Source organism: Syngnathoides biaculeatus, chromosome 2 (genome assembly GCF_019802595.1).
Source record: "Syngnathoides biaculeatus isolate LvHL_M chromosome 2, ASM1980259v1, whole genome shotgun sequence".
In the NCBI taxonomy this organism is placed as follows: Eukaryota; Metazoa; Chordata; class Actinopteri; order Syngnathiformes; family Syngnathidae; genus Syngnathoides; species Syngnathoides biaculeatus.
In genome coordinates this window covers 1,072,148-1,084,647 of record NC_084641.1, presented here as the reverse complement: position 1 = coordinate 1,084,647, position 12,500 = coordinate 1,072,148, and the positions used below count along the sequence as shown (strand labels likewise).

At 42.0% G+C, this 12,500-nt stretch overlaps 1 long non-coding RNA gene across 1 annotated transcript in view; it reads right to left on the bottom strand.

The window, feature by feature from the left end:
* Positions 1-344: 344 nt before the first annotated feature.
* LOC133494579 (uncharacterized) overlaps positions 345-12,500 on the bottom strand; it is a 15,181-nt gene continuing 3,025 nt past the window's right edge. Inside the window, exons 4-6 of the long non-coding RNA XR_009793323.1 lie at positions 12,200-12,337; positions 9,385-9,577; positions 345-2,227 (exon numbers count right to left, since the gene is read on the bottom strand). This is a non-coding gene — a long non-coding RNA (uncharacterized LOC133494579). The remainder of the gene's footprint in view (positions 2,228-9,384; positions 9,578-12,199; positions 12,338-12,500) is intronic.

Genomic DNA, 12,500 nt, shown 5'->3' with positions numbered 1-12,500 from the left:
TTGCATATTCACAGATTTTGCTTTCTTTGTTTTTCCTAATGTACGATATTTTCACAAGCATAAGGTGCACTTCGATGTCTTAAATTGTCACTTTATAATGTGGCCCACCGTATGTGCCCGCTGAATTGCAAAATCTGTAACTATTGTTCTGTGACTAGTCCAATGAAATACTATCCACCTGAACACATTGGTTATATCGTTAGTATGAGTGCTAGCATATGTTTTAGCGTGTAGAGAGAGACCATATGATGGCACTCACGAGGCAGTGAGAAACAATTCCAATTTTACATTTGTAAAAAGAAAAAGCTTAAATTGTCCCACACGCTTTAAACACTATGTACCACCTCCCAGCATGTTTTGCGGTGCTCCCAGTATGCTTTATGGTACTAACGACCTCCTTAGAAAAATGTAAAAATGCAATTGTTCCTCACTGCCTCGTGAGCACCATCATATGGTAGCTTTGATACAAGCTACAACACATGGCAGCATGCAACCTAACAATGTAACTCATGTGTCCAGGTGTCTAGTCACATAATTCTTTTTGGGAACTTGTTGTGCACTTAGGGTTGTTCTGTCCATCTTGGCAAAAATTCAAGACATTTAAGTGCACCTTATGGTTGCAGAAATATGGTACATACATAGATACTCCATCGATTATTTGTGGACTTTTGTCATTCGTGGGGGAGGTGGTGTGGGGTTTAGGAACGTAATCCCCCTGAATGAGGGAACACTGTATTATGTTTACAAAGTAAAAAAAATAAGAACACTGTACCTACAATAAAATGTGCAACTCCGCCCAGTGTCAGAAAGCTGGGTTTCACTTGCAGGTCCTATTCTCCCAACAGGATAGTGACACGATCAATGTGAGCTGATTTTATCGGTTGTGTCCACCTGTTATTGTTTGCCCTCCTCCCGTGTGTTGACCAATCATCTCCCTCCAGCTACTCGTTTCCTGTTAAGGTGTTTCTCGCTGTCTGCTCTGTGTATTTAACTCCCTGTTTTTGTTGAGTTCTTGTTGGTCCATTGTCCATCCATGTTGTGGTTTGCTTGTTGCTTAGTTGTTCATTGTATTTTTCATAGTTTTTAGTTTAAGTTTATTTAAGTCATACTTTGTAACGTTGAGTATTTTGGTTGTTCCTTTAAGTTGTTTTTGCAAATTAAATACTTTTTGAGATTCCTCTACTCCTGCCTTGCCTCCTTCCTTCCCTGCATGTGGGTCCTCTACGCCTTGCCTTGCCTTCCTCACCCTTCACTAGCCCCCAGCAGGACGATAAAAAGGTTACCTAATGTACTTTTTTTGTACGTACAGTGTGTATCAGATGGTCTGTGACATTTACCAGTTGTTACCCTTTGACCCTACAAACTCTCGAAGGATTTGAAATACTTTTTTCCCCAGTCAGGTTTGAATTCACCACAATGTCTCCACCTCTGCTCAGACAAATCAACATTTGCTTTGAGTTATAAAAGTATTCAAATCATTTTTTCCATGTCCTCGCTCTTGTAATTTCAAATCAACAACGTATCCTTCGCTCCTCTGCAGTTGGAATTCTTCCATCACTGTCCCACCTTTTCTCCCATCGTCACAGTCTTTTATTATTATAAGCAGCACTTGGACTTTCCATTAGCAGGAGGTCTTCTTCTCTTAAGGCTGAGACATTTTTACCTTTTCAGCTGAATTGGCTCACTTCAGTCACTTAACAACAAATGGAATCAAATTAAGAATTTACAATAGGCGCAACAATCCTGCACAAAGTCTGCACAAAGCGAAGGCGATAAGCTCAAGGTCACACACTCTATCAGTATCTCTTTCACAATCGTTTTGACAAAACAGCAGCGCATATGTGCCAAACACTTTTGTCAGGCTATAGTCAAGTTGGATTGTCAGTAAACACACACATTCTCAAATAACTCTATATATCTACAGACACATATGCTTAAGCCATTGACACTGCTGTGCACAACTTTGCTTTCCTGTCGCACACACACACTATAGATGATATACACAATTTCTGTCTCTCTGATATGTGCTGCTAGATTTATCACACTCTTTTATCTGCTAAATAACTTACCATCGATTGAGCGGGGGTAAGGCAGAGAAATAGGTGTAAGGGTTGTGGGGGCGGTGGGTGAGGGGGTTCATACATACCAGTGGATGTGCAGAAAGTATTAATGCTCTCCAATATCCAGGAGCTGTCTTTGCTGCCTAAAGAAGTCGCAATATCGTCCACTGCAGAGACAGAAGAATGTCATCAAAACTGCACCACCACCCGAATTTCACACGTATTCCTCAGCCAATTATTATCAGTGGGAATTTCCATTTTATTTGAGATGCCTTCGCAAAGTCGTTAAGAGCCCCGGCTCGAACAGGTTTTTGTCTTTTTCTTTTTTTTTCTTCATTTCAGCAGGAAAAAAGTGCAATAGTAGCCCTCACTTCAGCTTCAGGGGAGCGCACTTTAAACCCATCGAGGGTTCAGAGGCTAATTGGATATATCGCTGTGAAAAACATTTAAAATCCCAAATCAATACCTGCCTCTTTAATGCTTTTCCCGAAGAAAGTGCTCCTCTCTAAAGCTGATGACCCTCCCCCCTTCCCCCCTTCCCACTCACACCCGCCGTGCTGTACAATCCTTCACTGCCTATGGGGGCTAAGGGATACGCATGGGGGTCAATGAGCTAAGGGCGGGTGCGGGCCAAAACTTAGTGAGGCCCGTGGGGCTCTTCGAATTGAACACTGCATGGTGATGTACACGTGAAATAACATTTAACTGAACATTTCTCGCAAGACAAGACTGAGTCGGCGCAACAGGACCTCAATGACATGGCAACGGGCAATGTGCAAATAGCTACGGTACTTCTAGTGTCGAATTCTGTGCATGTCAGCTAAAAATCTCTTTTGTCCGTGTGTTTTAGAGTTGCTGTTATTGTTATTATGCTTGTATATTTTGATAAGTCACGGGGTGTATAGGTTGCAATAAAAAGGCAATGTGTGCTGAGTACAATGCTGTGTAAGACCCCGTATACACAGATTCAGGCTTTTCTTTTGTCCCGATTTACCCCTTCCCGATCAAGCACATTAAATTTTTTTATTATTGATATAATTGATGAATTATTCTGGTAAATTTGTCTTGTTTTTTTAATTGATTTAGGACAGTTTTGCATCACCTAATCCAAATATCCCATCTGTTTTGCTTGCTTGGGTTAGTTTTTTATTTTTATCCATCCATCCATTTTCTTCGCCACTTATCCTCACGAGATTCATGGGAAGTGCTAGAGCCTATCCCAGCTGTGAACAGGCAGGAACCGGGGTACACCCTGAACTGGTTTCCAGCCAATCGCAGGGCACATTGAGACAAATAGCCACACTCACAGCCACACTTAGGGGCAATTTTGAGTGTCCAATTAATGTTGCATGTTTTTGGGATGTGGGAGGAAACCGGAGTGCCCGGAGGAAACCCACGCAGGCACGGGGAGAACATGCAAACTCCACACAGGCGGGTCCGGGATTGAACCCAGGACCTCAGAACTGTGAGGCCAACACTAAACGATAACATCTTCGTGCACTATTGGTTGATTTTTTTTTTTTATTTTTTTTTTTTTTTACATCTGATATACATTTTTAACAGAATTTTTTTTTTATATAACTGTTAATCAAATTTTAGCTTACTTTAAAATGAGTAGTAGACCTCTAAAAATAATTAAAATTAAAATTGAATGTTACAGGCTGCGATTGGCGAGCAACCAGTTTAGGGTGTACCCCACCTCCTGTCCAATGACAGCTGGGATTGGCTCCAGCACTTCCCATGACCCTCGTGAGGATAAGTGGTGAAGAAAATGGATGGATGAGTGGATGAATGCGATGGGAACCCTTCTCACACACCCCTAGTGGCCCTGCACCCCCAGGTTGAGAACCCCTGTTTAAAGTGAAAATACCTGTACATGTAAACAAAAACTTCACCAAAAAATGACGTTAAATCCAATGTGATATTTGGATTCACCTCCAAAATGGCCTAAATCAGATAAAACATCTTTGACAATAAATTTTGTGTGGACCAGCCTTATCCCTCTGTCTGTCTCCTTTGAGAATGGATTTGTCCAATTGACCAAAAGTGTTTAATGCCCGATTTTTGTGTGTGCGTGTGTTTATGTCAGGGGTTTGTCTCAGATTTAAAGAAAAAAATCTTTAAGATGTGAAAAATCCCTGTGTGTACCAACCCTAACAGATGTCCATTGCAACACTTCTTGTTAGCACCTGGATTGAGTGACATTTGAGATCATGGTCATATGTTCTGATTTATGGGAAGAGGCATATGGTTGAGCCCCATTTACAAAACTGCAATGACCAATTCAATGACTAATGTAAATGTCAGTTTTTTTTTCCTTTACTTGCATACTTCCTTCTTTCGCCATTGCAGTTTTGTTTCTGTTAATTCATCCATGTCCATCCGGCCACATAACTCAGGTCCAAAGGATCGGTTTTAAAACGTAATGGAAATGTCATCATTGAGCAGAGATGAAGTTGGAAAGGGGACAAATGTTAAGAAAATTACACTACAAGTGTAGTTTGTTCCTTGACCATGCTCGTAATGCAAAACCTGGTAAATAAAATCCTCTTTCTCCTTTGAAAGGAATGGCCTGTCATTCATCGATTTTACTCTCACAAAAAAATAATTACATGGTGTTTTTATGAAAAAATAGCACTCTATAATACCATACTTTATTTAAAAAAACATACAGTAATTAAGAGAAGTGGTTAACCCTAAACCGGTGGACAGACGATAATAGGGCACATATAAACTGCCATTCTCTCATTCACATCTATTCATCAATTTAGAATCTTCATTTAACCTACCATGCATTGCTTTGGGATATGGAAGGAAACCGTAGTACCCAGAGAAAACCCACACCGGCATGGCGAGAACATTCAAAATCCGCATAGCCGGGGCCTGGATTTGAAGCTGTACTAACCAGTCAGTCCAGTGCCGCCGCACACAGTAATGTCATAATTAAATAGATTTTTTTGGTCACACTTTCCACTTCGATGCACATTGTGCGATTGTAATGTATTTGCATATGCCACTTTGGGGTACAGATGGACAGCACCGGAGTCTCATCGCGTCAGAAGGCTTCTCAGTGCACCAGTAATATTTGTCGGTGTTGAAAAAGGATAATGGAAATATGCCTGTAGGATTTATTTTGTCTTGCTACATGTGTTTAGATTAGGGTTAGATAGATACATAGATACATAGATAGATAGATAGATAGATAGATAGATAGATAGATAGATAGATAGATAGATAGATAGATAGATAGATAGATAGATAGATAGATAGATAGATAGATAGATAGATAGATAGATAGATAGATATAGATTAGTTTCAGATATGGTAACGACGCTGCTATATACTGTAGATGCTATTTGTTAGCCTGTGTGCTTATGGACTGTCCGATTGTGTTGTAACATTCAGCTGACAGTGGAAATAAACAGTTTGAAGCCTCTTTCATGAAGAATATTCAGTCATTAGACTATAAATGTCAATTAACGCTAGTTATGGAGTGAGTTGAGTCACCAACTGCCATGCAGCGCTTGAACCGTAACGAAGCTCACATCAAGTCAGAGCAATAAATATCAGCAGATCCTTGATTTGAATGTTCCGTGAGCGTGAAACAACTTGAATGCATTTCAGCTTTGCTTTGACTTTCTGAGTCTCAGTAAGTGGCAGCCATATTGCCTTTGACATAGTTTCATTTCCAGAAAAACAGGAAGCAGGGATGGCTGTCTTGCACTTCTGTCCTAGCGGCAGAACTTAATGTGACCCTGGATGTGCATTGATGTACTGTACAGTACACGTGTGTTCATCCATGCATGTGTGTCGGTTCATGTCAGGAGGTCAGTGTTCAACAGAAAATCGCCTTCTTGTTGATGTTGCTGCTGCTGGTCCTGGTACAATGACAGTCGATCCCCATTTCTGCCTTCGTGCAAAAAAGGTTCTCTCGGTCATGAACTAGAACATCCAGGCACTCTTGGTCAACAAGTGGAAGCGGATCATAGAAAGTAGTCGCCGCTTCGTCGCATCGGCTCTCGTGTTTGTATTGGAGACGGCCCGAAGTCTTCTTACCGTTTCACCTCCTCGGGCCGTCTCCCATTACCTTTCCTCTCTTTTCAACTTCCCTCCTCCACTTTCTCCCTCCCCATCCCACACTTTCCTTCCTCTGTTTGCTTTTGCTCCCTTGATTCACTTTCAGTGCCAACATTTTGCCTTTTTTCTCAGTTCCCATGTCTTTTGGACAACAGGACGGGCTTGAAGTGAAAACTCATTTGGAATGATGAGCGAGCTGTAGTATTTTCCACTACACTCTACTTTGATCTACTCCCCTCTTTGCTCTTCTGGTGCGCATAGACTCATGCATGCGCACACACTTACATTTACCACCGTGACGGTTGGATTCGTATCACAGTCTGTGGTTGCTGATTTGATTCAAAGACGATATTGCTTCATTTAGAACAATCCAACCTGGCTTGAAATATACTCAGTCCCTTTAGCCAAAAATATCATATATAAGTGTGACTGTGGAATAGATACATGTTACTGGACAGTGCAGGTGAAACTCCCAAAATTCCTGGGAATCAAGACCAAAGTAACTCTGGGTATGATGAGCAAGTAAATATAAACAAGTGGGATACATTCGTGTGACTACATTCACACCTTATATGACTAAGGTGCAACCCAAATTTCTTCAGGTTGAGTTAAAAATCTGTTTACTGCACCTACTACGTCTGTTGTTGGTTTTCCAACATTGAAATAAAATAAAAAAATAAAAGTGCACCCGTCATCTAAGGAGGTTAAATGAGCAGTGGCGAAGTTGAATGCAGAATTAAAAGTTGCTCTGCTGGCACTCTTGTGGCAGGGATCCACAAGCACAGGAAAGGGCAAGGGGAATTAAGGCTAGTTCAAGTTCCTGCCCTCACCTTAGCTCACAAGCTATGTGTCGTAACCGAAAGAACAAGATCACGGATCCAAGTGGCCAAAATGGGTTTCCTCCATAAGGTTTCCAGACTTTCCCTTAGAGATGAGGTGAGAAGCTCGGTCGTCCAGGAAGAGCTCAGAGTCCAGCTACTGCTCCTCCGCAATGAGAGGAGCCAGATAAAGTGGCTCGGGCATCTTATATGCCACCTGGACGTTTCCCCGATGAGATGTTCGGGGCATGTTCCAGAGGCAGGAGGCTGGAGAAGCCATTTTTCCTGGCTGGCCTAGAAACGCCTTGGGTTCCCTCAGAATAGTTGGGTCTAGACTTTCCTGCTGAAGCTGCTATCGCCCCTCTAATGTTGTCAGTTTCCTAGTGAAATTAGTACTGCATTTACTCAGTAGATTTTTTTAGTTATATTTTATTTGGGCAGAGTTTGTTGACCTTATCTGGAATTTATATCTTACTGTTTGACGCTGAGGCCTGGACAAAAATTCTGGTGTGTGACTGATGTGTTGATACAAGCTAGTGATTTATATGACACCCCTTTACTATTAGCCCTTAGTGGAGCAGACGTGCTAGCTGATGTGTTTTAGCATTTCTTCCAAACACGTTCATGAATAAAAATACAAATATCAGCCATGTAGCTGTGGGTGTAAATAAGAGACAGAAGGTTTGGACAGAGGACTTCAGAGTGTGCACCATATGTCAGTTTATCCAGCTTAGTGTCATCATAGAGGTGACAAATGAGCTCGGAAAAGATTATATAATATGAATTAATGTAATTTTAGTCACAAAAAAATGCTAAATGTTCTCATAAAGAAACCACAAAAACAGACATTATCTTACTTCCTTAAATCCCCTTCCTTGAAATTCTTGAAATATTTTTCTTTTACTTTTCATAAAAGAGAGGAGTCATGTAAAAAGAAAGGTCAGAAAGTGAAAGACTGGTCATCATGATATTAATAGCTGTTTCCATTTTCTTAATGCAAAAGCCCGGGATTGCAAATGAACTTAAAGTAAACACCCATCGTAAAGCATCAAATGTACAGGATCCAACTGAACAGCTCAGCATTCTCCAACTGTACTGTCCACGACACTTGAATGCACATACAGTACAAAGTAAACCCTGGCCTAAGCCCTCCTCTATTTCCACTCCTGTGCCAGATGCCCCCACTTCAACTGCTGCTAATCATATTATGTGGGAATCTGTTGCACTTAAATCCATAAATGCTGTGTGTATAATGGCGGGGAATCTCGTTATCATGTCTATATTAATTAAAGCCATCTGCCGGGGATGGAGTGAGGAGGAGGCTGGCGTGTCAAGCTGTTTGGGTTTCAAGGTATTGGAGCTGAAGTTCAGGGAACATGGCAGTTCAACAGTTCAGCTAATTTTCTTCTCATTTGACACTTAAAACTTTCTCGCTCGCTGATGGTGTCTGACAATTGAGACGCAGCTGAAAGAGATCTACACTAGATTCAAGGCCGACAGTTGTAACCCGACTTGACAAGCACTTCCTGGTTCGGTGTCACAGCAATACTCTTTAACTGCTGATCATATATCCATCTGTCTCTATTCTCAGAACACATTATTCATTCATGGCAGGAACACATGCACATGTAGGGTTTAACGTTCCGTCTGTAGTCCTGTGAACGCGAATGCCATAAGACGTTTACACACGAACCGCAGCGACCGAGGGAACGAAAGTGTGTCGAAGTCTTCTGCTTGCTACGTTTCAATCGTTAGTTCCCAGTTCCCACCGCACACGAGGCTGTTTGACTGCCCGTAAGTGATGGCACTCAAGCTTTTCGTCTCTCATCATGAAGGAGTTGCCTCGCGGCGAAGAGGAGGCAAGCGCTGAGCTGAAGTTCAAAACAAAATAATATTGAACTCAGCATTATTCCGAAAAGGAAACGGAGCTAAGTTTTTATACGTCGCCGTTCTCTGCAGTAAGGTATGGCTTCCGGGCAGACAGAGTCAAAGAGGGAGGTGGAGTGACTGCATCTTGATAAAAGATGCGAAAGACTGGAAGAATAAAGGAATAATGTGCTGCACGATATGCAGCCTCGCACATCCATCCATCGCATCGCGCCAGCCAGCGCCTTCATCTCTCAAACTTCAAGGCAGCGAGGAGGGAAAACATGTCAGGGATTCGGGGTATCATCATGGGCGGCCAGCGTTTCCATCTCTAACATGCACAACAAATAGACGCAATCACCAGGCCGCGCCTGAATGACAGCTGATCGGGATTGCCTGCCAGCGCCCACCTCTTCTCCTCGGCCTCATCTGATTTGAACCATTAGCATTCTTTTCTCTGTGTTGTTCATACGACTGTCAGGCTTGGTGCGTAGCCTCAGTCTGACGCAGTTGAACTGTCGCCCAGGGGGCGATGTGTGGGGGTGTGGGAGGGGGAGTCTCACCTGAGAAGGCTGACAGCTGCCTGCATAATCAGCCCCTGTGCCTGGATGCCGCTAGGACCAGACCAGAGTGCAGGTGGGGGCCTGATTACAGGGTGGCGTTGGATTTTCACAATTGGAGAAGTAAGAGCTGATTTTCATGACCATTTTGCAGAATAGCCAGCGTTACTTTCAGTGGTATTCGTGCTTGGTTTTCCTTAAAAGAGTGGGAAAATAGAAACTGTTTTTAATTCATATTAAAAGTGACATGCAAACAAATTGTGAGGTGACATTCCCCCACCCATAAAAAAAAAAAAAAAACTGCTAGCACCATTGCACAATTAACTACTGGAAAATAAAAGCACTAGTTTAACTTCCCTCTTATTCCTTTATGAGTAACAGATGAGAGGTAGTGCATGTGGATGTGAGTTTATTTTCTTTATAAAAGTAAAAAGAAACAACTCGTGAAATTGTGAAATTATTAAGCAAGCATTTTGAGGTAAAATGTCAGGACAGAAAAGCAAAACAAAATGCTTGACTTTTTGTTCATAGATTTTGGTCTGCAGTCACTAGTGGTGTAGTGGTGACTTTGATGCGGGCAGCGTGGGATCAATTCCTGCCCAGTGATGGGTGTCAATATGTGCCCTATGATTGACTGGCGACCAATTCAGGGTGTAGTCTGCCTTTTGCCCGATGTTAGCTGGGATAGGCTCTGGCACTCCCGTGGCCCTTGAGGATAAGTGGCTTGAAAAATTTACATGGACATGGCATTTTGGTCTTAGCCATGACATCAAGGGGAAAGACCACACACTAATTTATTGTATTATTATATCTATACAATTTCAATTTAGGGACATGTTAGTCTTTGCATATTTTCCTTGCTTGAATTGTCTCTAGGAATCAGACCCGGAAACATCATAATACATTAATCTCATGATCTGCAGTGAAATCAATCTCAAAAGGTGTTCGAGATCCAGCAGCCCTGCCCTTGACCTCTGACCCCGACACCATATTTCAAACAGTGGCAGGCTTCAGCGGCGTGATCCTAAAATAGATTTGTCACATTTCACATCCCAGTGTTGCTGTCCCCAACTCCGACTCACCCTGACCCGGACAGCGGCCTCTTTGTTAGCTTCTGTTTGCTCTGGAGTTAACCTTGCAAGTCAAACTGAGCCCAAACTAAACCTCTTTGGTTTTGGGAAGCTCTGCCTGTGTCCACCCTCTAACCTCACCCCATGTTTCTCTTGCCTTCATTTTTTCCAGGCCGATCCTCTGCGTTTCTTTTTTTTTTCATCCCAACTAAACTGACTCTCTCGTGAGATCAATTTACCTGAGTATGTGGCCGAACCTTTTCCGCCACACGCAGGATTCATTTGTGCGACGCTTTTATGGAAACTTCTCTGCTGTCATTCAGCAGTTCTTCATCTCTGGCGCCAAGCCTTCCAGAAGCTTCCGCTTGATTTCTGCCTCCTGACTCATTTCAAATTCAATTAAACCTCCAGAGATTCCACTAACTTTTAAAAGGATAGGGGGCATAACTCTCTGCCCCTTTCATTTGTCAGAACCACATCCGTTCCACCGACTCGTTTTTCCTCTTTTCATCAAATCTTATATCCTCTACCATTTGCTCTTTTTCTCACACTGCCACATTACTTACATTTCTGGTGCATTTTTGTGCATGAGCCCTTCTCTTAAACTCTTCTCCTTGGGCTGAGTAATTCTGTGCGTGTTAACGTGGAGGGCATAAAGCAGGTGAGGAATAATACTCTGAGAACTTGACTTAAGGCTTTACAAGGTATTGGGAGTGGCTGTTAAAAAAAAAAAAAAAAAAAAAAAAGCGTTAGTCAAGTCTAACACTTTCTCACACGAAAATCAGGTCATCTAACTCAGCTCATGTCGGGATATTTCCTAGCATACAAATCCAAAGTCTTTGGTGGGTTCTGTCTGAACGTCCAAGACAAATATGAGTGATTTTGTTTGAGGCCTTTGTGTTCCTTATGCTATCTAATCCAGGACTTGTGGCTGGCTCTCTGGAAAGCAGGAGTCTGATACCATTGTTTTACGCAAGAGCGTAAATTACGTGGTGCACTTTTGTGACTTTTCACTTCAATGCCGTTGCCACTTTTTTAATTTTTTGTATTTTCAGTTTAATGAATATTGCTTAAATAGCTTAATCTTGTCATGCTAGCCAGATGCACAAATCCGCTTGTCCTCTTCAGGGTTATGGGTGAACAGGAATCTGTCCCAGCTGACTTTGGTCAAGAGGGGGGATACACCCAGGACCAAAGCCACAGAAAAGAACCTCTTTGAGTTCACCACACTGCTCTGTCATTGGTTAAGTCTACGTCAGATGATTTACGCACACTGGGTTATCACCCACGGTCTCCATTCCCGCAGTGTTTGTAGTAGTGGCCTGCAGTAACTTTGGTCAGTTTTTGGTCTTTTATGAGTGTATTTTTGGTAAAATACTTTGTTGTGCCACACAGCAGGCTGTTCCACTTGTCTAGCGGAAAAATTATGCAGGTGGATGGTTCCCCCACTCAAAAAAACAACAAAAAAAAAAACAGAGATGACGTAATGGGGGAGGTAAACCCAATATTAATCAGACATTGATAAAACAACATTTAGCTTCATCACTTTAAAGAGATGAATGAATTTGTTTTGTGCCAAAAATGATGTTTTTTGAAAAGCGGTAAAGCGTTCACGCTGGCAAATCACAGAAGGATGCATCAAAATTAGACTCATAATCTAAACTCATAATCACAAAATAATTAGCTTATTAATCAGGTGTTAACTCTGATTACCCACACTATTTGTTTGACCACAAATGCTTCTTTACCTTAGCAGCAGATGGATGTTTCAAATCACTGGGTTGCAAGAAGTTCAGTGATCGGGTCAATTCTTGCAAAGTTGAGTGAGGAGACTCCAGTTGATGTGGTCGGTGGCAGATTTTGCTACAAAAGCCACCCTGATGGGACTTTGGAGAAAAAAACTGGTTATTTGCATGTCGTCCAGCACTGAAGTCTCCTTTCATCTAAGCAGAAGAAGTATAAAATAACGTCACAGCAAATTGTGGTCCTCTGTGTGCTATATTTGATGCCTGTGATGAATCCTGATTAATAAAGTCTAAATTGTGATGA